Below are 25,338 nucleotides of genomic sequence, written 5' to 3'. Positions count from 1 at the left end.
TGCCACATGGCTTGTGCCTTACCAGTGTCTTCACATGCTTCTTGTCATCGCGGCGACTGGCAATGTCTCTCAGCCTCAGCCTTCCGCTTCCCAGATTTCTCCTCTCTCCTTGTCCCACCTACTTCCTGCCTGGCCACTGGCCAATCAGTGTTTTATTTATTGACCAATCAGAGCAATTTGACATACAGACCATCCCACAGCAGCTCTATATAATTTCTTGTCCAGTTGTTAAGATGCTTAAATGAACTCATCTGATAAAAGATCGCAAAATAAGCGAGACCATGGTGGGACATGCCTTTGACCCCAGCCCTACAGAGACAGAGGCATGTGAGTATCTGTGAGGTCAGGAACAGTCTGTTCTACAAGGCAAGTTCCAGGACAGCCAGGACTATTACACAGATAAAACTTGTCTCAAAAACCAAAAAGAAGTCACAAAATAACTATTAAATTTGGCATTACACTTATAATAACAAGTATAAGTCAACTAAGGACCTCATGACTACTATCTTTATAAAAAAAAATTATGATTCTAGGTAGTTTAGATACATAGCCCTATACATGATTTGTCAATGTTTACTAGTGGTCATGAAAGAAGATTTGAAAAATAATAGGAATAATTAAAAATAATGACTTTCGTTTATCTAACAAAAACGTTCTTAAATACAAGCAACTTAATGTGTCTTTCTAAAGAGAAGTTACAAATTGAGAATTGCATAAATGATAGGAAAATTAGCCATGTGTTTATATTTGAGTATCTAAAAAGAAGAAAATAAGAGACATTTTTAATTTGATGGAGTTTTCTAATAGTTAATCAATGGACTATTCAATTATTTCTTGATTGCCTTTCAATTTCTTATAATTATGTCTGGGTTTTGCTTCAGTTTTATTCAAAATATTTTTTCTAGGAGAAAAGATAGGAAAGGGATTTGTGTGACAGAAGACTTAGAGTTTTTAAGTTTCTGGGAGGCCAGTAGGATTGGAGTTGGTGGGAAGAAAGAATCTTACCTAATTCTTCAAGATATGCAGATATGAAAGAAATGTTGAGAAGCAGAAAACAAGCTGGATATGTAAATACTCTTTAATAGTCTTTCTCTCTCTTGCGTAGACAACAATATTATGACAAATCCAAAGGTTTAAGAATGTGGAACATCTGGATACATTTTGTAATTTGAAGGTGATATGACCTTTTACATGCTTCCCATCTGGTATGCTGAGAAGTATTTGCTTTAAGAGGTTTTCAAAATTAGCATAATAACGGAATACTAGAGTACTCACAATTAAGCAGTATGCCAGAGGCACAGCAACCATGATATTTTGGGCACTGGAATTAATATAGAAGAAATTAAAGAAATTAAAAACTAGAAAACTCAACATGGTCTTATATTCATGATTAAGATAAAAATACTGGGAAAATAATATATTAGATAATAATGATGTGTATTTTCTTTTAGTTTCAGAAAACATTTAGCAACTAACGTTTATAGAAAATGAAAAACACAAACACTTTACATTGGAATAGGTTTATGTACGAAAGTGTATGGTAGTTTAATTTTATTGTAGCATTGATTGTGCACATGCTGTTCAAGTATTATCTCCTATTGTATAAACTTTTACCCTGTGTTTGAGTGAAGAAATATCTACTCATTCCAGACAGGACACCAGTGACAGACCAGTAACACAATTCCCTCCAAATTGAATTTAGTCACCTAGTGAATTTACTGCATTCACATATAGAGGAATCAATGATTAGTTACTCACAGAAGCACAGGATATTTCAAGAACTACACCTTTCACTCCACCACAGATGGCAATCTCTTTCTAGCTGCACAGCATGATCACAACCCCAAACTTTCATTAACATTCTACTCTGTGCATACCCTCATACCCCCTGAGACCATGTGCAACTGGGAATCACATACTTTAACAAAATAAACCAAATGATAAACTTCATGCACAAAATAAATTAATTGGAAGAAATAGAAAGAATCTTGGAAATCACTGATTGTGAAAACATAAATTAATAACGATATCATTTGAACCAAAACAAATGTTCATTTTAAAATTTTTTGGTTATGTGTATGTTGCTCCTTTTATTTAATTGTATCTCAGTAGTCAGTCATCAAGAACAATGGACATTATCTAAGTGGAGGAAAAGAAATGGGTTTTCTTCACCAAATTAAATGAAGAATAGGGTTAGTACCTGCTGTACTCAGTTCTAGGAAGTACCTCAGGAATATGTCATGATAACTCAAACAGATACAGAGCAGTATCCTCCTGGAGACATCCTGTCTGCTGTTTATATAGGAAAGGAAAGCTTAACAAGATCCTGTCTGTGGTTTATGGCCCTTGGTGATATCTAGATAATCCTGCTGAGCAGTGCAGATAATCCTGTTCAGCAGGTTGTGGGTTTGTGTCCAAAGTCTACACCAATAGTTTCAAAAAATCACCTTGCCCCTTCTACCCAATCCCAAGCTGCCAATTCCCAGCTTGTGGTTTCTCTCTATAAAAACCCTCTACACCTGGGCTCATGGCCGCTACCACATTTCTTTCCATCTTCCGTGCAGTAGCCCAGGTTAAACCTGAAGAAAAGGACCCTTATGCACTTGCATCGGAAACCAGCTCCTTGGTGGTCTCCGGGGGTTTCCGCAAAACAGGTACAACACAGCCAAGCATTATGATGGAGCAGAATTGCATGAGTATTTCTGGATTTTTAATGATACAGTTGTATTTAAGTAATTTCTTCTCTTGCAAGTAATCCCTCACACATATTACTATGAGTGAGTAAAACACATTTATACACACACACACCAAAAAAAAGAAGAGCAGAAAATGAATGTCAAGGATATGAGTTTTATTCTTCCAAAGGAATTGCAAAGAAATGCTACACATACATTTGCTACACAAATCTGTAGCTCTCTTTTTGCTTGTCTCTAAACATATACACACACTTGCAATAATCTGTTTATCATCTCTGCTTGTGACTTCTGTTTTGAACTTAACATATCCAAAATAAAAATCTCGCTTAACCTCCCTAATTTCTTCCAAAGTCAGCAAATAAGAGCTATACTGAGGCTCTTCTTAGACTCGAAATCTTAATAGATGTCTTTTCTTTCTCAAGCTTCTTCCATCTATAAGTAGGCCAAACATTTGGGACCTAGCTATTCTCTGAACTGAGTATCCTCTCAACACTTCTCCTTTTTTACTAACTGAAAAAAAAAAAATCACACTCACTCTAATAGAAGTGATTATCTGTAGACCCCCTCATTTTACTCCTTAATACTTGCTGTAAATTTTTATGTATATGTATATGCATGTATATGTATACGTCCAGTTTAAGTGTGTGTGTGTGTGTGTATGTGTGTGTGTGTGTGTGTGTGTGTGTGTGTGTGTACATTCCTGCTAAGCCACACCTGGCCTGGTTCCAGAGAATAACACTTAGCCCTAATCCACCTTTTGTTTAGCAGACACATTTTGTTTCTCTTGTTGCCCTATGTGAATGTAGTCTCAGAATCTCCCAAGGATACAAAGACCTATTCGAAACTTGTTTCCAGAAACCTGGAAAACTGTGTTACCTAAGAAATCAAGGAATTTGCACTTGGCATTGTATTGTTGGGAGCTCCTTTCAGGTTGTTTTGAGCATATGGAAATTAACTGGCTAAACTGTGTTGGAGAGAAATAAAACTGCCCTCGGGCAGGGGATAGTGCTTCAGTCCTTCAAGGCTGGACCCCTCTGCAGCCATGAAAGGCTATATTCATTCTTAAACTCACACACCCATATCGTGACCATTCAGTTACATGTTTGTGTGTGTGTGTGTGTGTGTGTAGACCAGAGGTCAACTGTGAGTGTTGATCCTTGGTGTTCATCTTTTCCAGCCATCAAACAATGGAGACTGGAGGAGGTTCCTGCCTAGACTTGAATTGCTCACCAATAAAATCTTGCTTTTGCATTCCAGTAAACTCGTCTTCGGTGATCTCTCTGTGGGTTGAGATCTGGGCACAACACTCTTGTGGAGTTAACTTCCATGGAGTTCATCAAGTAAGCTAGGCTAGTTTGCCATCCACCTGCAGGGTTCCACCTGTTTCTCTTTCTCAAGCACAGAAATTACATAAACCTATCATCATAAACTCATGCTTGTGTGACAAGCCCCCTTACTGAATAAGCCATCTTCCAAATTCCTACTATGATTTAAAAAATATGAATCACTATCTTCAATATTTTTAGAATATTTCATAATGTAATTAAAATAAAATTCCCACTCACCTTTTTACTCACTTGATTGCCCTCTAATTTTCCTTTAAGGTCAGCATAATCTAGTACAATCAAAAGAGTTTCTGTAGTCTTGCCTGATTCTTGTCTACAATCTGCCTTGCTTCATTATATTCTAGCCATTTGAATCTTAGTCTTCACAAGTTATCCAGGCTCCTCACTAATTTAGGTTCATATACTTTATGTTTACTTTGCTACCAATATTACTGCCAAAAATGTGTAAATGTAGTTTCATTGTTTTAAATCTATAGAGATGCCATATGCATTTATCAAATGTAATATTTTGAAATCATATGTATGCAGATAGATACATACATGTGAACCTTCATGGATCTATATTTACATACAGATATTCTTGAATTATATAGTCATGAGGACTTGTTCTTATAAATGTGTCTGATAATTTCATAAAGGCATGAAGACTATAATTTACTTATACAATCCAGATAGAATAGAATATGTCTATCAGTTATGAGTCCTCCAAAAACATTGATTTCATTTACAAAAAAAAAATTGTTGTGAAAAGCATGACAAAACATGGTAGAATAAATAAATCTAGCTAATTAACCTAACATTATCTCTATGCTGAGAAAATGTGAGCAATACAGTATATCCTTATTAACTATAATCAAAACATTGTACAATTGATCTCTAGCTGACATCTTTAAATAGTGTGTTCTCTCTGGATCCTGTTTTATGTACAACATAATGAGAGGAGATTTACCTCAGCCTTCACCTTCACCACAACATGACACTCTCCTTACTTGTTTATTCTTCTGTCATATCGTATTATATACTTACAAATTGTCTGTTTCCAAGTATAGTATAAGTTAATGAGAGAAGTGGCTTCATTTGTTCTCTGTTTATTTTTAAACACCTATCAAATTTGTGAGATATTCAGTTAACTTTGAAGGAATAGGAAGATAACTGAACATGTAGAGGAAGATTTGTGATATTTAAAAATTGGGGGACAAGTAGAAATTTAAACCCAGCTTTCCTAAGTAGTCAGTCGCTCCCCTCATAACTCTACAGTATTGCCTGTGTGAAGAAAGTAGGATAAAGTTCTTAAACATGTTACAAAGTCCCTAAGTAGAAATGGGTCTTTAATATATTCTAATTTCTAGAAGAAGAATCACCTAGGTTAAAATTTATAACTGAAAAAAAAAAAAAAAAAACTGCTTCCATACATACAGGCCCGGTGGCGACCTGCAGAGGTAGACAGGCCCGGCGGTGGTGGCCAACAGGGACATACAGGCCCGGCAGAGGTAGACAGGCCCAGCGACGGAGACAAGCAGACGCAGGTAGGTCCATGGGCAGAGGTAGACTGGCCCAGCAGAGGCAGTCAGGCCTGGAGTGGAGGCAGGCAGGCACAGCAGGCAGTCAGCGGAAACACAGTTGCAATAAAGATCAGAAACAGAGCTATTATGCACTAAAGAGCTAGTGAAAACAAACTCTTAATCAAAAGCTTGGAACAGGGACGCCTCTAACCCCAACACCTGGGGAAGAAGCTATCTCCGTGGGACAGAACCAGAAAGAATCTGAACACGCCGTCTGAGGACAACCCAGGGCCCAGCTGCTGAGCCTACGAAACCCAAAACTTGGAGGTGTTGGTGAGACTACCCTGCTCAGCTGAAACCCATCTGGGAGAGGATTCAGATGCCTACAGTTTAAAGTCTGAAGAAACAAGATCAGCTGAGGTGTTGTAGAATGAAGAAAACGTGACCTGGGAACACAGGAGAAGGCGCTGCCCAGCCACCAAACCAGATCACCAGAATCATAAGAATATACTTCACTGACTGAGATCAGCTGCCCCTGAAGAAACAGCCCAATAGCACCAATTTAAACAAGAACTCCTACTAAACCAAGACTAAAAATTAGAACAAGAGAGGCACTCTCAGACACAGACACCACCTGCACCGAGCAGAGGAAGAGATGAGTAGACGCCAGTGCAAAAATACAGGCAACAACATAAAGACCTATATGGCAACATCAGAATGTAGTGATTCTACACCTGCAAGACCTAAACATACCAAGACAGAAGAAACAGAAGAAATCAACCCTAAAAATGACTTTAAGAAGATGATAGAGGCCCTTAAAGAACAAATAAAACATTCCCTTAAAGAGGAAATAAAAACTTCCCTTAAAGAGGAAACAGAAAACTCCCTTAAAGAGGAAATAAAAACTTCCCTTAAAGAGGAACTGAAAAACTCCATTAAAGAGGAAATAAAAACTTCCCTTAAAGAGGAAATGAAAAACTCCATTAAAGAAGAAATAAAAAACTCCCTTAAAGAAATGGAAGAAAAAAAGAACAAAAAATGGGAAGAAATCAAAGAAAGCCAAGAAAAAGCAATTAAACAGATGAAAGAAACATTTCAAGATCTGAAAAATAAATTTGAGACAACAAAGAAAACACATGCTGAGGGAATGCTTGAAATAGAATCCTGACTAGACGAACAGGAACTACAGAAACAAGCATAACCAACCGATTCCAAGAGATGGAACAGAGAATCTCTGACACTGAAGACACAATAGAGAAAATAGATTCGTCAGTCAAAGAAAACACTAAGGACAAAAAAGTCGTAACACAAAACGTCCAGGAAATTTGGGACACCATGAAAAGATCAAACCTAAGAATAATAGGGATAGAAGAAGGAGAAGAATACCAACTCAAAGGCACAGAAAATATATTCAACAAAATCAAAGAAGAAAACTTTCCTAACCTAAAGAAAGAAATACCTATGAAGGTACAAGAAGCTTACAGATCACCAAATAGGCTGGATCCAAAAAAAAGTCCCCTTGCCACATAATAATCAAAACACTAAACACACAGAACAAAGAAAAAATATTAAGACCAGCAAAGGAAAAAGACCAAGTAACATATAAAGGCAAACTCATCAGAATAACACCAGACTTCTCAATAAAGACTATGAAAGCTAGAAGATCATGGACAAATCTCATGCAGACACTAAGAGACCATGGATGCCAACCCAGACTATTATAACCAGCAAAACTCTCAATCACCATAGGCGGAGTAAACAAAATATTCCAGGATAAAACCAGATTTAATCAATACCTGTCCACAAACCCAACCCTACAGAAAGCAATAGAAGGGAAAATCCAACCCAAAGAAACTAAACACATCCATGAAAAATCAAGCAATAGATAATCCCACACCAACATACACCAAAGAAGGACAACACAACACAACCACAAAAAATAACAGGATTAACAATCACTGGTCATTAATATCCGTCAATATTAATGGTCTCAACTCACCTATAAAAAGACACAGGCTAACAGAATGGATAAGAAAACAGGACCCATCCATCTGCTGCATACAAGAAACACACCTTAACTTCAAAGACAGACACTACCTCCGAGTAAAGGGCTGGGAAAAGGATTTCCAAGCAAGTGGACCTAAGAAACAAGCTGGTGTAGCTATCCTAATATCTAATAAAATAGACTTCAAACTAAAATCAATCAAAAGAGATCAGGATGCACATTACATATTTATCACAGGAAAAATCTACCAAGATGAAGTCTCGATTCTAAACATTTATGCTCCAATTACAAAAGCACCCACATTCATAAAAGAAACACTACTAAAGTTTAAAACACACATCAAACCCCACACATTAGTAGTGGGAGATTTTAACACACCATTCTCACCAAAGGACAGATCTACCAGACTGAAACTTAACAAAGAAATAAAGGACCTAACAGATGTTATGATTCAAATGGACTTAATATATATCTACAGAACATTCCATCCTAACACAAAAGAATATATCTTCTCAGCACCCCAGGGAACCTTCTCAAAAATTGACCGCATGCTTGGACACAAAACAAATCTCAACAGATACAAAAAAATTGGAATAACCTCCTGTATCTTATGAGACCACCATGCCTTAAAGTTAGACTTCAACAACAACAAAAATTATAGAAAACCCACAAACTCATGGAAACAGAATAATGCCCTCCTGAAACATCAATGGGTCAAGGAAGAAATAAAGAAAGAAATTAAAGATTTCGTAGAATTCAATGAAAATGAAAGTACAACATACCCAAACTTATGGGACACTATGAAAGCAGTGCTAAGAGGAAAATTCATAGCTCTAAATGCACACATAAAGAAGATGGAGCAATCCCATACCAATGAATTAACAGCACAACTGAAAGCTCTAGAACAAAAAGAAACAAACTTACCCAGGAGAAATAGACGCCAGGAAATAATCAAATTGAGGGCTGAAATCAACGAAATAGAAAACAAGAGAACAATACAAAAAATCCATGAAACAAAGAGTTGGTTCTTTGAAAAAAATCAACAAGATAGACAAACCCCTAGCCAAATTAACCAAAAGGCAAAGAGAAAGCACCCAAATTAACAAAATCAGAAATGAAAAAGGAGATAACAACAGACAATGAGGAAATCCAGAGAATCATCAGATCATACTTAAAAAACCTGTACTCCATAAAAATGGAAAACCAGGAAGAAATGGACAATTTTCTGGATAAATTCCACATACCAAAATTAAATCAAGAAAAAATAAACCATTTAAATAGACCAATAACCCCTAAAGAAATAGAAACAGTCATCAAAAGTCTCCCAACCAAAAAAAGCCCAGGACCAGATGGTTTCAGTGCAGAATTCTACCAGACTTTCAAAGAAGAACTAATACCAATACTCTTCAAAGTGTTCCACACAATAGAAACAGAAGGAACACTGCCAAACTCTTTTTATGAGGCTACAATTACCCTGATACCCAAACCACACAAAGATGCAACAAAGAAAGAACTACAGACCAATCTCCCTCATGAACATTGATGCAAACATACTCAACAAAATATTGGCAAACCGAATCCAAGAATACATCAAAACAATTATCCATCATGACCAAGTAGGATTCATTCCAGGGATGCAAGGATGGCTCAACATACAAAAATCATTCAATGTAATATACCATGTAAACAAACTGAAAGAAAAAAACCACATGATCCTCTCCTTAGATGCTGAAAAAGCCTTTGACAAAATCCAACACCCCTTCATGATAAAGGTCTTAGAAAGATCAGGAATACAAGGAACATTTCTAAACATAATAAAAGCAATTTATAGCAAGCCAACAGCAAACATCAAATTAAACAGAGAGAAATTCAAACTGATACCACTAAATACAGGAACAAGACACGGCTGTCCATTCTCCCCATATTTATTCAATATAGTACTAGAAGTTCTAGCTAGAGCAATAAGACAACAAAAGGAGATCAAAGGGATACAAATTGGCAAGGAAGAAGTCAAACTTTCACTATTTGCAGATGATATGATAGTATACATCAGTGACCACAAAAACTCTACCAGGGAACTCTGACAGCTGATAAACTCCTTCAGTAAAGTGGCAGGATACAAGATCAACTCAAAAAATCAGTAGTCCTCCTATACACAAATGATAAAAGGGCTGAGAAAGAAGTCAGAGAAATATCACCATTTACAATAGCCAGAAATAATATAAAATACCTTGGGATAACACTAACTAAACAAGTGAAGGAACTTTTTGACAAGAACTTTAAATCTCTAAAGAAAGAAATTGAAGAAGATATCAGAAAAATGGAAGGATCTCCCATGCTCATGGATAGGTAGGATTAACATAGTAAAAATGGCAGTCTTACCAAAAGCAATCTACAGATTCAATGCAATCCCCATCAAAATCCCAACACAATTCTTCACAGACTTGGAAAGAAAAATACTCAAATTCATATGGAAAAACAAAAGACCCAGGACAGCTAAGAGAATCCTATACGATAAAGCAACCTTTGGAGGCATCACCATCCCTGACCTCAAACACTACTATAGAGCTATAGTAATAAAAAACAGCTTGGTACTGGTATAAAAACCAACTTACGGACCAATGGAATCGAATTGAAGACCCTGACATTAATTCATGCTCATATGAATACCTGGTTTTTGACAAAGGAGCCAAAACTATACAATGGAAAAAAGCAAGTATCTTCAACAAATGGTGCTGGCATAACTGGATCTCAATATGTAAAAGATTACAAATAGATCCATATCTGTCACCATGCACAAAACTCAAGTCCAAGTGGATCAAAGACCTGAACATAAATCCAGTTACACTAAACTTAATAGAAAAGAAATTAGGAAGCACTCTTGAATGCATTGGCACCGGAGACCATTTCCTAAATAAAACACCAACAGCACAGACCCTGAGCACAACAATTAATAAGTGGGACCTCTCAAAATTGAGAAGCTTTTGCAGGGCAAAAGACACAGTCAATAAGACAAAAAGACAGCCAACAGAATGGGAAAAAGATCTTCACCAACCCCACATCTGACAGAGGATTGATCTCCACAGTATTCAAAGAACTCAAGAAACTAGACATCAAAATTCTGAACAGTCCAATTAAAAAATGGGATAAAGAGCTAAACAGAGAATTCACAAAACAAGAATCACAAATGGCTGAAAGACATTTAAAGAAATGCTCAACATCCTTAATCATCAGAGAAATGCAAATCAAAACAACTCTGAGATACCACCTTACACCTGTCAGAATGGCTATGATCAAAAACACTAATGACAGTCAATGTTGGAGAGGATGTGGAGCAAAGGGAACACTCCTCCACTGTTGGTGGAAATGCAAGCTCGTACAACCACTGTGGAAATCAGTATGGCAGTTTCTCAGAAAATTAGGAATCGAACTACCTCAAGACCCAGCCATTCCACTCTTGGGCATATACCCAAGGAATGCTGATTCATACCATAAAGATACATGCTCAGCTATGTTCATAGCAGCACTATTTGTCATAGCCACAACCTGGAAACAACCTAGATGCCCATCAACGGAAGAATGGATGAAAAAAATGTGGTAAATATACACAATGGAGTACTACTCAGCAGAGAAAAACAATGAAAGCATGAAATTTGCAGGCAAATGGATGGAACTAGAAAAAAAATCATCCTGAGTGAGGTAACCCAAACCCAGAAAGACAGTCATGGTATGTACTCACTCATAAGTGGATTCTAGATATAAAATAAAGAACAATCATACCACAATACATAGAACCATGGAGGCTATATATATAGCATGGAGGTCCCTAGGACGACTGTGGCTTATAATTAATTTCTTTTTTACTCAATTATTGAAAAAAAATAGCCAAATGAATGGAAACACATAAACTATGAACCAAAGGCTGAGGGGCCCCCAGCTGGATCAGGCCCTCTGAATAGGTGAGACAGTTGATTGGCTTGATCAGTTTGGGAGGCAACTAGGCAGTGGGACCAAGTCCTGTGCTCATTGCATGAGTGGGCTGTTTGAAACCTGGAGCTTATGCAGGGACACTTGGCTCAGTCTGGGAGGAAGGGACAGGACCTGCCTGGACTGAGTCTACCAGGTTGATCGCAGTCCTTCGGGGAGGATTTGCCCTGGAGGAGGTGGGAATAATGGGGAGTGGCCTGCGGGTAAGGGGAGGAAGTGGGAGGCGGGAGAATAGGGGAACCCGTGGCTGATATGTAGAACTGAATGGAATTGTAAAATAAAATAAAAAATAATTTTAAAAAACTGCTTCTTTTTTCTTCTTTATTATTTAAAATAGAGTCTTCTCTCATACAATACATATCAACACAACATCCCCCTCCCTCTACTCCTCCTGGCTAGCCCCCACCTCCCATTTCACCCAGATCCACTCCTCTGCTCCCTCTTCAGAAAAGAGCAGGCCTCTAAGAAAAAACAGCCAATTAAAACAGTGATATAAGGAGAAATCCCTCATACTGAAGCTGTACAAGCAACCCAATAGAAGGAAAAGAGTCTCAAGAGCAGGCAAAAGAGTCAGAGATCCACCTGCTCCCACTCTTAGGAGTCTCACAAAAACACCGAGCTATCAGACATAACATATATGCAGAGGACCTGCTGCAGACCTTGCAGGCTCCATGTTTGCTATTTCAATCTTGTAAGCCCATAGGAGTCCTACTTAGTTGATTCAGTGGGCCATGGTCTCCTGATATCCTTCATCCTCTCTGATTCCTTTCCCTCTTCTGAGGTTTCTTAATCTCTGAGGGGCCAGGCCCACTGGATACCTCAATTTAGACTCTCTGTCTGTATAAGGTCAGGGAGTAGATATCTACTCACATCTGCTGTAGGAGGAAGCCTCTATCATGACAACAGGACAGGAGTATAAAAGGATAGCATTAGGAATCCTCTAATTTTTTTTTCCAGTCATGTTTGCTTTTATCCCAGGTTCCTGGGCATCAAGTCTCAGGTTCCTGGTGATCCAGGCTGTGAAGGGAATGGGCTCCTGATCATAGCGTGGGCCAAAAGTTAAACTACACATTGGTTGGCCGTTCCCATATGTTCTGTGCCACTATTGCCATAGCGCATCTTGCAAGTAGAACAGATTTTTAGATTGGGGGTTTTGTGACTGGGTTGGTGTTCAGTTTTTTCTTTCCATAGCCTACACAATACATCCTGCACCAAAGAGACTAGAATGTAGGGGTGAAGGCTCCAACCCCACACCAGTTCAACCTCTCTATATTTGAATGGAAGTTGTCCTTGGCAGTTGGGTACTGCTCTCAGTTTTCAAAAGGTGAACTTCTATTCTTGCATCAGCCTGGGTTGTTTAGTTATCCTCATGGGACCTTCTGTGCCAATAATTCAACTGACTATAACCCAGTCCCACCCCTGGAAGCCTTACCTGGATAGAAAAATGGCCATTTCAGAACCCATGTGTTCCACTGCTAGGAGTCCTCACTAGGGTCACCCTCATAGATTCCAGACGTTTCCACTGCACTAGGTTTCTTCACCACCACCAAATGATGCCCAATTCCAGCATCTCTCCTCACACTCTCTCCTTCCATCCCTTTCCTCCAGCCTGATCTCTCTTGTTCCCATCCCCACCCACTCACAGTCCACCCACAGAATCTATTCTGTTTCCTCTTCCCAGGGAGGTCCATGCTTCCCACCTATGGCCCTCCTCTTTACCTATGCCCACTGAGTCTGTGGTTTGCAGCTTGATTATCATTTACTTAACAGCTAATATCAATTTACAAGTGAATACATATCATATTTTTCTTTCTGTATCTGAGTTATCTCACTCAGGATGATTTAGAAAAAAAAAGTTTTTATATAATACATTCTGATGATAATATTTCTTCTATGCTAACTCCTCCCAAATCTACCCCACCTCCCTAGCTTCCATTAGTTTGAAATTTAAGTTTAGCAATATGTACTGCTTACTGGAGAACTTAGGTGGGCCTAGTAAAATTGTTCAATGGTTACTTGCTGCTTTCATAGAGTCATGGCACAGTTCACCCCCAACACACACACACACACACACACACACACACACACACACACACACACACACAGCAGCTCACAGCCATCTTTTACTCCAGTTCAAGAGTAAACAACACCCTCTTATGGGCTCTATAAACACCAAGATAGCTTGTGGTACACATACATACATGCAGTAGAACACTCATACATATAAAATAAAAATAAATACATCTTTAAAATGCAAAGAAAACTAATAGACTTGAAGACTTGCAAAAATTAAGTTGTTCAATGCTTATTTAATTATATAAAAGAAAATACAAAAATTAAATAACTGGCATTTTTATACAATCACAAATTTATTGGGCTGAGTTAAGAAGGCTTTTGTGTTTACATAATGTACTGTCATATATTATTCAACATGATTCTGTTTGCTGAATATCTTTTTTGTTCTATGGTTAGTGAAAATGTTATGATTTATGGAAATGGTAATACTGTTCTACAGAAATTACATCAGTAACTTTCATATTCTTGAAATTTGAATAACACTAAAAATGCAATCAAACTTGCAATTTTGCTTATGACAACAGATTTTTACAATATCAATCACAAAATCATGATAAATTTGAAAGAATTAACCAAATCAAAAATGAAATCATATTTAGTGAAATAGTTTATTCTGCTCATAGCAAAGAAGACAACATCTGAATTTATAGAAATATCCAGGGTAGCTGGGTGGCGGCGGCACACGCCTTTAATCCCAGCACTCGGGAGGCAGAGCCAGGCGAATCTCTGTAAGTTCAAGGCCTGCCTGGGCTACCAAGTGAGTTCCAGGAAAGGTACAAAGCTACACAGAGAAACCTTGTCTCAAAAAAAAAAAAGAAAAAGAAAGAAGGAAAAGAAAGAAAGAAATATCCAGGGTATCTCTAGTTGGAATATAGCAATATTATCACACCTTATCTCATATTTTTATGAATGAGTTTTGCAAGGAAATATTAGTTACATAGCTTCACATATGAACAAATTTGAGTATAATTACAAAAAAAAAATACATTGTATCTAATCCAAAAAAACCTTTAAGGATTTTGTTGCTCAAAATATGGCACCTCTGCCTCAACCTATTCTGTAAATATTAACGTAGACTCTTTTAATACAACATACTCTCTTTATCAATATAAAGTAAATCACACAATATGTACATGTTTTTATTTTCCTCTGTTCTATATAATTTCTATTTTAAAAACATATTTTATTGGTCTGTGGTACCTCACTTGGGGATGATTTTTTCTAGTTCCATCCATTTGCCTTCAAATGTCCTGGTATCCTTGTTTTTAACAGCTGAGAAATCCTTCATTGTGTAAATGTACCACATTTTCTTTATCCCTTCCTCAGTAGAGGGACATCTAGGTTGTTTGCAGGTTCTGACTATCATAAAAAAAAAAAAGATGCTATGAACATAGTTGAGCAAGTGTCCTTGTGGTATGATTGAGCATCTTTTGGCTATATGTCCAAGAGCAGTATAGCTGGGTTTTATGGTAGGTTGATTCCCAGTTTTCTGAAGAACCACCACACTGACTTCCAAAGTTGCTGTACAAATTTGCACTCCCACCAGCCATAGAGGAGTGTTTCCCTTGCTCCGCATCCTCTTCTTCATGAGCTGTTTCTTGTGTTTTTTATCTTTGACATTCTGACATGTATACTCACTCATAAGTGGCTATTGGTTGTAAAAATAAAGGATTACTATGCTACAATCCACAGACCCAGAGAGACTCGGTAACAAGCTGAGTTCATGGGGGAACACCCAGATCTCCCTGGGAAGGGGAAATGGAAGAGATTTCATGAGTAGATGGAAGACAGGTGAGGATGGGAACATGAGCAGTCAGGTTGGGGGGGACACAGAGAGGTAGAGTGCTGAGTGGGATTCCTAGGGGTGGTTCAGTTTAAGGTGTGGCAGAAACCTGGAGCAGCGGAATCTCCCAGGAGTCTATGGGGAAGACCCCAGCTTAGACCTGTAGAAATGGTGGATAAGTAGCCTGAAGTGTACAAATCCTGTGACCAGATTGGAGCCTGGACCAATTATCATCAGAGAGGTGTTATGCAGCAACTGATGGAAGCAGATGCAGAGACATACAGCCAAACATTAGGTAGAGTTCAGGAATCTTGCAGAAGAAGATATAAAAAGGAGTGTAGGCCGGGTGGTGGTGGTGCACACCTTTAATCCCAGCACTCAGGAGGCAGAGCTAGGAGGATCTGTGTGAGTTCAAGGCCAGCCTGGTCTACAGAGAGAGATCCAGGACAGGCACCAAAACTACACGGAGAAATCCTGTCTCGGAAAAAAAAAAAAAAAAAAAAAAAAAAAAAGGAGTGTAGGAGCCAGAGGGGCAGAGGGGTCACCAAGGGAAGGCTCCACACAATCAACAAACCTGGGCTCATAGAGCTCAAAGAGATTGAACTGACAACCAGGGAGCCTGCATGAGGCTGACCTAGTCACTCTGCATATATGTTACAGTTGCCCAGCTTAGTCCTCCTATGGGACTCCTAACCATGGGAATAGGGCTATCTCTGACTTTTTACTGGCTTTTGGGACCCTCCTTCACATACTGGGTTGCCTTGCCCAGCCTTAATACATGGGGAGGTTCTCAGTCTAACTGCAACTTGATATGCCATGTTTTATTGATACTTGTAGGATACCTGCCATTTTCTGGATGGAGGTGAAAGAAGAGGGCATAGGGGGGTGGGAGTGAGGAAATGGGGGAGAGTGCTGGGAGAGGAGGACGCTGTGGCTGGGATGCAAAATAAATAGATACATAAAATGCATTTTATTAATTCTCTGAGATTTTCAAATATGCCTACAACATATTTTGATGATAGTAACCCTGAACCCATTGCCTTAACTCTTCCCAGATCCATTCTCAACAGACATCCCACTCCCAAGTTTTATCTGTTCTTTTTTTTTTAACCTAACGAGTACAATTAGTGTTACCTTTAGATTAGTGGGTATGGCACAATTCAGGACAGCATGGTTTATCTACCAGGGGCCACACCCTGGTCTGTTGTCAGTTGATGTCCCGGGAGACGTCAGCTGACAACAGATCCTCAGCTAGTGGTAGGAGCTCACGAGTCACACTATCTTCCATGTTGGGTTATTGCCTGGCTTGATCTTGTGCAGGTCTTGTACTGGCAGCCACAACTTCTTTGAGTTCATAAGTATTGTGTTTCTTCCATGTCTGGAAGACAGTCTCCCTCTGGTACTCCCCAGTCACTGCTTATTACAACCATTCTGCCTCCTTTTGATGATGTTCCCTAAGCATTAGAGGGGAGGACTGTGATATAAATGTCCCTATTTTTTTGGCTCTCTGCATTTTGATCCATTCTGAATATCAGAATCAACAGCTGTCCAATGCACAAAGAAACTTCTATAATGAAGTCTGAGAACTGTGTTAACATATTCATGTAGAAATATGAATATAGATGTCAGTTTGATACTTTTTCCATTTAACAAAATAATATTAGGGTCACCTCTGGGGTCTGTATTTCACTAATCCTGAGTTCTTGTCCAGATACTTAGTACAAGGAATGGGATTCTTCCTGTAGAGAAATCTTTCTTTCCAATCACAAAGCATTTGGTTACAACGTGTCACTATTGTATTGCCAGGGTCCTCATTATTGAACCTCACATTTTCCCAATTAGGTAATTTCCCCCAGGAGTGTGGTTATCTTCTGTAATAGTGTCTTATCATTTAGTTTGGGGAGGCAACCACGTGATTGCAATAGCTTGTATTGTTTTAGGAATCTATGTGACAAATAAGACCAACAATTTGAGAAGAAATATCACATATGTGGCACTAGACTTTTATTTCATAACCTATTGATTCTGAGAGGGGCATAATTCCCGTGTAAGATAACAATTTTAAAACTTTTATATGAATAAATGTATATAATTATACTATGTATGCTACATATATTTTATATACATCCTTGAATGTAAACTGTCACTTCCCCATATGTCTTCTGCCTTATAATCCTGAGTATTATATACATATACATATATTTGTAAGTATGTGTGTGTGTGTGTGTGTGTGTGTGTGTGTGTGTGTGTGTGCAAAAGTAATTCATGGACATTTTTTGTCCTTTTATATAATTCTAGCTACATAAATATTAATAATTTATTTTATAGAGCATATAATTATGTATTTTTAGGAAATAATCACTATTTTTGCTATTTACAGAATGAAAATGTTTATTTTTCCTTGTTTAATAGTAATTGTGAACCTATGAAAAAGAATCCTATTATATATTTTCTGCCTACCATGTCCCTATAGTGATGTTTAAGGTTATAGCTTTCATATAACATGAAATGCACTTCCTTTTCCTTAATTTTGAGACAAATGGCAATAAGAATTCCAAACTGCTCTTGAACTCTATTGAATCAACCTTCTGAGTAGCATAGACCACCAGGCCTGGATAACTAATATAATTACCATAGATGTATACAAACTGCTACATTTGTGAACCTGGACATCTTAAACAACAATAAGTATGCATTTGTGTGATTATGGTTGACACCCAGCTAGTAACCCACATAGAGACTTAAGTATTCTTTTAAATAAAGACTAAGTTCTTCTAAAACAGTGAGGATGTGTTTGTTCTATATAAATAATGGAAAATTCATAACTTTCTCTCACTTGACATCCACAAATATTATATAAATACAAGGTTTTTGGAAGAATGGTTTTGACAAGTAAATATGAAACAATAAACGTTTCAGTGTAATGAACAAAAAATTTAAAATCTGTAACTGAATTTGACATAATCACATGTTTTTGAGCATTTGATACAGTTAAGTCACCTAATATGAGAAGGAAAATAAGTACAGGATTCTTGCTATTTGTTGAATTTTCTATTTGAAATCATTTGGTGTAATGCCTGGGTTACTTCATCCATGAATCCTTACCCAGCCTTTCATTTCTACAAAAATTGACATGACAGGGAATAATATCCTCATGTTTTAGAATTCTAGAGATCATTAAACTTTATTAAATAGGACATAAGTTTAAATACTGTCAATTAAATTTTTTCACATGTATCAATCCAGGTAAGAAGTCAACATAAATAAACAATAAGTCTTTCATCCTCAGAATCTAGATGGTGTAATGGAAACAGAATAGTAAGAACTGGATCATTTTTGTTTGTTTGTTTGTTTGTTTTTATTTTGCCTGCACATCCTGCAGCTCTTTAAACCTGTCTTGTGTCTGACAAGTGTGTTTCCCCACTCTGCAGAGTGTCCGATCTCTGCCGTTGAGACTTCTGTAGCTGCTCCGCTTTCCTTGCTGGGCTCCTCTATCTGCTACTTCATTGGATGAGGGTATGTAGGTGCCTTGAGCATCTCTCCCTATCAACCACTTCATCATGTCCTGAAGAATTCTACATTGCCTTGTCAGGTACATTCTTCACCAAAATAAAATGTTCATCTATGAAAGCAATGGCTTCAAAATTGACTTTTTTAGATATTCAAGGTTACACAGATTGAAAATGGAGATGATTATCTACCATTTCCCAGACAACTGCCTTTAAGAGAAGATAATTAAATTTCCAAGTATATAAATAGGAACTGTAAAGCCTCTCTCCTTTTGGGTTTAGGGGAGTATGAAATGATCAATAAATAAATGTTTTGTAATGCAATGCCTATTTAAGAAACTTGATGAAAGAGAAAATGAAATAGGCAACTTAGTAAAAAATGAAATTGACTCTTAACATAGCAGATTTTTTTTTCAGTTCATGAGAGCTTATCTGATGCTTCCAAGCAATGTTTTATATGATCATGGGTATACACAATTACTTAAAATTTTTAGATAAAATTTAGGTTCACATAAATTCAAGAGCATGCAAAATAATATATTCAAAATGAAAGTTGCCCAGGTATGACAGAATAAATAAAATTTGAGGGCTAATTCTTGAATTAATGTGATATATGTTATAAACTTGGTGAAAGAAGGAAATGTTTTAGTAGAATAGTAATACGGGCATGAAAATAGAGACATTCACATTTATTTATGGGAATAATTAGTTATTTTGTTTTTGTTTATATGCCAAAGAACATGGAGTTAGGGGAACTATATTTCTTTAGACAATTTCATAAGCACTTATACACCTGAGGTTACTCATTCTAGCTTTGAAGGAAAGCCAGTATGTTATTAAAAGTGTTTAAAAAAAATCTGTCAAACAAATGAAATTTATCAAGTTGTAAACTTTGATGAGTGTGCCAAAATGGTTTAGTTCAAGAGCCTGTGCCTTTCTACAGAAACTATTGTATCATGTTCTATTTCAGAGTATAGTAATAAAGTATCTGGATTTACAAGGACATTTGGAACCACAGAGCATATGAACTTACTCCAATGAACACTTGCTATGTTTGTTAAGTAAGTATGTTCATCTGCATTTTCTTTTTTATTTATTCTGAAATCTAACCAGCATTTATTGAATGCTAGTATCAACTAATTCATTTGAACATACATACATCACAGGAAACTAATGGATGCTATTTTTACATGAGATATTAACTCTACTATAAAAATGTAACCTAAGTATGATTCTAAAATGATGAAGGATACGCAAAACAAGTATAAAGTAATTAATTAACAATGACAATGCTTTTAGGAATGTGACATTAGGACTTGGAATACAGCTCAGTGGTTATATACTTGTTTAGCAAGGGTGAGGCCCTAAGATCAGTTCTGGCCATAGGCATAGTTATCATCATCATCATCATCATCATCATCAGTATCATCATCATAATATGGCAATTAATTATAATTATTTATTAATTATATGTACCATGGATATGTCATTTACCAAATTGGTACTTTCTTCCTTCTAGAATTAATATGCTCTCTTCTGACAGGTAATCCTCATGCCTTGATTACACTTGACCCATGAATTTGAGTAGTAATTGTCACCAAATTTTCCCCTCAATTATGCATTGGTGAGATGAACATAAAAATTATGTCGAAGTAACTTCTAAACCTTCCCAGTCAAACACACCATAAAATCAAACCCACAGAGTAAATAATTATTGTTTGCAAAACATTCTAAATAGTTTAACTCGACCATAGTTCTTCCATAAATATATTAATATATAGCCTTAGAAAACAAAGTTCTACATTCCCTAAATAACCATGGGATCATTATATTATCATACCTGAAATCTCACAAGCACCTAATAGCATATAGTATTGACTCCCTTAAATTAGAATGCAATTAAAAGGCACTGTTCTTCATGGGTTATTAGAGCTCTCAAATATGTTCTTATCTGGAATAATCCCTCCTCTCTTGATTTAATATGGCATTGACTTGTCCAGGCTTAGTTATTTTATAGACTAATTCCTGAAGTTATGTAAATAATAATTTTATATTTATTATTCATAATAAGTTTAATTATTCACTGTATTATCTGAATATCATAAAAACAGAAATCAAATTTTAAAATATTTAAATGCAAGTTAACCAATATTTGCCATGGAAAAAGTCACTGGTGATAGTATGCAGCAAAGACATCAGACTCTTCTTAGGAATTGTTAGAAATGATAAATAAGTCATGGAGATATTAGTAATGTTCATTTCACAGTTACAATCCCTCAGCTGAGAGTAGTAAATATTCATTGTGGTAACTTTGTAACATGTGCTATACAGTTCCAATCTACCTTTCATTTACAGGATTTGACATCTCTTGGTCATTCTTACTTTAGTTAATCACATTGTTAGCCTTAAAAAGTATTAATAACATAATTATATTTCCTCTATAATTGTTAATTGAAGCTTCCATTAAGAAAAAAATTCATTAGCTGGGGCTTTATTATCTTATTGAAAAACTATGAAATGTTATTAATTTTTAGCATTTACTAACTCCATGAGTATACAATAAGAAATTGTCATCTTGTTTTTGTTCAGACTTTTTTTTTTTTTTTTTTTGGTTTTTTTGTGACAAGGCTTCGCTGTATAACCCTGGCTATTCTGGAATTTACTCTGTAGACCAGGCTGGCCTTGAACTCACGGAGACCTGCCTGCCTGTGCCTCCCAAGTGCTGGGATTAAAGGCATGCACCACCACAGCCCGACTTTGTTTAGACTTTTTATAGACTTATATGAAGTTTTACTCAAAGTTTTTATATGCAAATGAATGCACACATCAAATGTTACAGCCGCTTGTGGATATTTCTGCTTTATGCTCCTTATCTGATCCTCTAAGATGGTGGTTCTCAACTTTACCAAAGCTTTCACACTTGAACACTGTTCCTCATGTTGTGGTAAGGGGCCACCTTAAAACTATTTCATTGCTACTTCATGACTATAATTTTACTACTGTTATGGTCATAATGTAAATATCTGATGTGCAGGATGTCTGCTATATTACCACCAAAGGGATTAATAACCACAGACTGAGAACCATTGAACTAAAAGATTGTGTTTTCTAACTCTTTTGAAGTAAGGAACGTTAATTATAAGGGTTATTAGAGTAAAGAAATGAGACACAGTCAAGTCATTTATTTAACTCTCTTCTAAAATTTGCAGTAAATGTCACTGTGGATGCTGCAGTAATATTTATCCCTTTTTTCTTCAGGGAGAATGATAGCGACCCAAGAACTAACAACCTTTCAAGTTGTCTGTAGACAGAAAAAGGGATTTAGTTACTCTAAAAATGTTGCTTTTTAAATTTTATTATAACACAACATATCTTTACATGCATAGCAAGATATAGCCTAGTATATATAAGAAAAATTTTAAATTATGATTTGGAATTTACCCATCTATAAAATACCAATATACAATATGGAAGTGTTTTCAAATATTCAAATAGTCTGGACTAAGTAAAGAAAATCATATTCTATCCTCTTCTTCCATATGTTCTCACATTAAATGTACACTTGTGATTACAATTAGCCAGCTTACTTGATCTGAGAAAAGTTGAAGATCCTTTGGAAGCGATTTTACGTAAATATATCATTGTAGTTTATCTCCAGACTGGGGAAACTGGCTGAGAACCGGGAAATCAGACCCATAACAATTGTTTAACCGAGAGATGATTATCCGTATGTGGCTGCAGGACTCGTGAGAAGAGAAAAAGACTAAGATGCTATCAGTGCTGCCATTCAGCTCCAATCCACTTCAGTATGCTCATGTTTTTCAGCTTTCCAGCATTTTTTCAGACTCAATTGCTGTATCACACTCAGTATTATCACACCATATGCTGCTTTCTGCCCTTTCACACTTTCCAAGAACACTTGAAAAGCTCAAAATCTGTAGTCTAGTCTGAGCAATAAGAAATGCTCAGAAATAACCATCACACAAAGAAGAGAGTGATAAAGACCATAGGAGAGGCACAGATAAGTACTGAGAAGGCAACGAGGATGCTTCCAGCTGTGAGATATGGGGAATGAGGGTTTTTTTTTTTTTTAAACAAAGATCTTGAAAGGAGATTCTTCGGATGCACAACCATGATGGCAAGAGGCATTCTAGGACTGTGGTAGCAAATACTGCTTGTTAAAAGATCTAAGTGGAGGCTCAACAAAAAGGAAGATTAGAAGAGAGAACATAGCTCCTGACTTTTCTGGGTACCTAACTGGTAACCTTTCCATTTGAGGGTCTACACACAGCTGTTCCTGGGTTTTGAAATTCTGTAATGCAAATCTTTATTATCTGTGGATAATCTTTCCTTGTCATCCAGATGCCTATTTCAATATCATTTTTGTCACAGCAACCAGCAGCCTTTCCAACCTTTCCAACACTTTCCTAACACAACCTTTCCAATACACTTACCCCTAAAAATTCAAGTTAGCATCTGTCGTTTTGACTATTCATTGAACATGGGGTTTTTATTTAGTTTGCTGCTAAATAATTTAGAAAGTTGTTATTTTACTCTTTAACCTACTTTCATCATAGTTTGAGTTCTATTTAAGTCCTTTATCATCAGTGTAGTCTGTAGGTCACAGTGAGACTGACTCAGGTGAACGTGTTGATTGAATCAAAGCTAGGTTGCAGCTATATATTATTGTACATTTTATTTTACATTAGTGACTAGGAGTCAAGTCAAATTAACAGAAACATACTCTCAGTTCTTAGATTAGAAGATTAGATTACTAGTTATTGAAGGCAGTTGTATAGGTTTAAATGGCTGTCCCAACAATCTACTCATTTTTATAGGCTCAAAACAATAACTGAATTCTTTCATTCCTGTAGATGATAATTCTGACACATCTTACTGGCATAAAATATTAAATAGTGGGTAGGCATGAATTCTTCTGTGGAATCACTGTCTAAAGTGTATTTTTTTACCACTGTCTAGACACCAACTGTTTTCTTTGACCCATAGCTTTTTTGTCTTCAGTGCTAGCAACATTAAGCAGCATCTTTCTCATCCTGCTGTGTCACTGATCATCTGATCCTCTCTTCCAACCTGAAAGATGGCTGGGTTTACATAGGCTCACCTGTGTTCCATAGATGGTTCTTCTGATCTTATGATCAACTTATTAGTAGTAATTCATTCAGTTTCCTTCACCACATAATCTAACTGGCCATACATTGTGTATGTTAGTACCAATACATCTTCAGAGATTCACTATCTCATCATAGAAAATAAGGTATTTAAATATTAGAAAAGAAACTTCATAAATCAGAATAATTTCACTCTCTAAAACTTAATAATCAGATTCTTCTTGTGTCCATAGCTAAATAACATCAATTAGGACCTAATATTAGAGTAAATACAATCACAGGAACAGAATAAATAATGACATTATGAAAGGCATGGTGTACTTGTGAAGTAGAGGCAAGAGAATGAAGAGTTCAAGACCACCCTCAGCTACCAGTGAAGCTTGAGGGCAGGCTGAGCTACATTAGACCCTGTTTCAAAACAAAATAAAATAAGAGCAAATATTCCATGAACTTAGAAGCATACAGGTGTATTCTATTAGTCAGAATAGTCAAGACCAAGTGGGCTTTGAAATTTTATTTTGCCTTCAAAGACCCTAACCCTTCAGGCTTATACCCCCCAAGCCCCAGGAGAATGAGGAACTAAAAAGCTAGTTCCAAGGGCAAACTGACTCAGCCATTACTCAATTACCCCTGCCAGAATGTAACAATGTAAAGAGATTTCTGTTAAGAGATGCGCTCAACTGTGACTGGGATAATTGCAAGTGTTCCAGGAAAGACCACTGTAAACTTTGTGTAACCTTTACTCCCACCCTGATACCCCCTTGAGGTTTGGGGAAGAATGTGCATGCAGATGTGATTGTACCCACCCTATGATCAGGCCATGATTGTGAAATTAGCCTCTAGACATAAATCAATCGAAACAAAATTGTATGGGAATTGCAATCTTATGGGTTTTGTGGGTTTTTCCTTTAAAAGTACCCATGTGGCTGCAGTAGGCGTGACTCTTGCTCTCAGAACAAGAGGAGCCCAACTGTACAGCCGCATCAATAAACCTCTTGCTGTTTGCATCAACTGAACTGGAGTCTGGGTTCTTGGGGTGCCCACCTGAGAAGGTAGTACCCTGGGTCTGGGGTCTATCAGCCTTACATCTTTGTTGAGACAAGGGACTCCCTATGTAGAACAGTCTGCCCTTTATCTCATAGTATTCCTGCCTCATCTTCCAAGAGTTGATAATATTGTAATATACAGAAGTACTCCAAGCTTCAAAATTATGTGCCACTATTTATTCTTCTAAAAGGAACATTTTTGTTCTAACTCTGCCTCTAGTCCTGGTTTCCTTCTTACATGCTCATTGTACCTAGCATT

Source organism: Peromyscus maniculatus, chromosome 20 (genome assembly GCF_049852395.1).
Source record: "Peromyscus maniculatus bairdii isolate BWxNUB_F1_BW_parent chromosome 20, HU_Pman_BW_mat_3.1, whole genome shotgun sequence".
NCBI lineage: Eukaryota > Metazoa > Chordata > Mammalia > Rodentia > Cricetidae > Peromyscus > Peromyscus maniculatus.
This window is presented reverse-complemented; position numbering follows the sequence as displayed.